The sequence below is a fragment of the Leuciscus leuciscus genome (assembly GCF_965113295.1).
Source record: "Leuciscus leuciscus genome assembly, chromosome: 1".
Classification (NCBI taxonomy): Eukaryota; Metazoa; Chordata; class Actinopteri; order Cypriniformes; family Leuciscidae; genus Leuciscus; species Leuciscus leuciscus.
In genome coordinates this window covers 43,242,734-43,243,570 of record NC_138725.1, presented here as the reverse complement: position 1 = coordinate 43,243,570, position 837 = coordinate 43,242,734, and positions in this window count along the sequence as shown.

Below are 837 nucleotides of genomic sequence, written 5' to 3'. Positions count from 1 at the left end.
TGTTTTGTTTTTTCTTCTTTTGACCCTGTAATCAAAATCGCCTCTCTCTGGCGATGTATGCTCGACTTCTCCTGGTCCGCTTAAACCTCGACCCTCCACAACTGTGTGCAAGCTTATGTTCATTTTAAATGCAACGCTCACATCTAAAAAATCCAGTCAACTAATGCTGCATAAAACTGACTCCGCAACCTTTTATTTTTATTTTTATAATCTGATATCACAATCTGGAAGAAAAGATCTGTTGCTATTTTCATTTCAGTGTGACTTTGATGGCGCGCAGATGCAAGACCTGGTGCTTTAGGCCTGCTCTTGATACCATGACCAGTTATACAGAACTATAGCACATTTTAACAACAACTGTGAACCCCTATTGTTGGGACCCATGGCGCTCTTCTCTCTAGTAATATGGCACATAGTTTTAGAGTTGAACCTTGACTAACGGGCCCAGGTCAGGAAGCAAAAAGACTGGCTAAACCGACCATCTGCTAGCTGTCTCACGTCACAGAAGTCAGATAAATCTTGATGTTTAATAAAAAAATAAAAAAAACAGATATAATACAGATGAACAAATGATAAAGCTTGGTTTGCTGAATATTAGGTCAATTTCTACAAAAGCACTTTTTGAAAAGGATATGATCACAGATCATAACTGTGTGTTTGACAGAAACCTGGCTAAAACCAGATGATTTTTTTGATAAAGAACTTTTATCAAAATAAAATACTTCATTACTTTAAATGATTCCACTCCCCAAGATTACTGCAAACACGAGCCTCATCTGAAAGGCAAAGGGAGAGTTGTTGCTGTAATTTATAGTAATATATCCAGTATTACTCAGA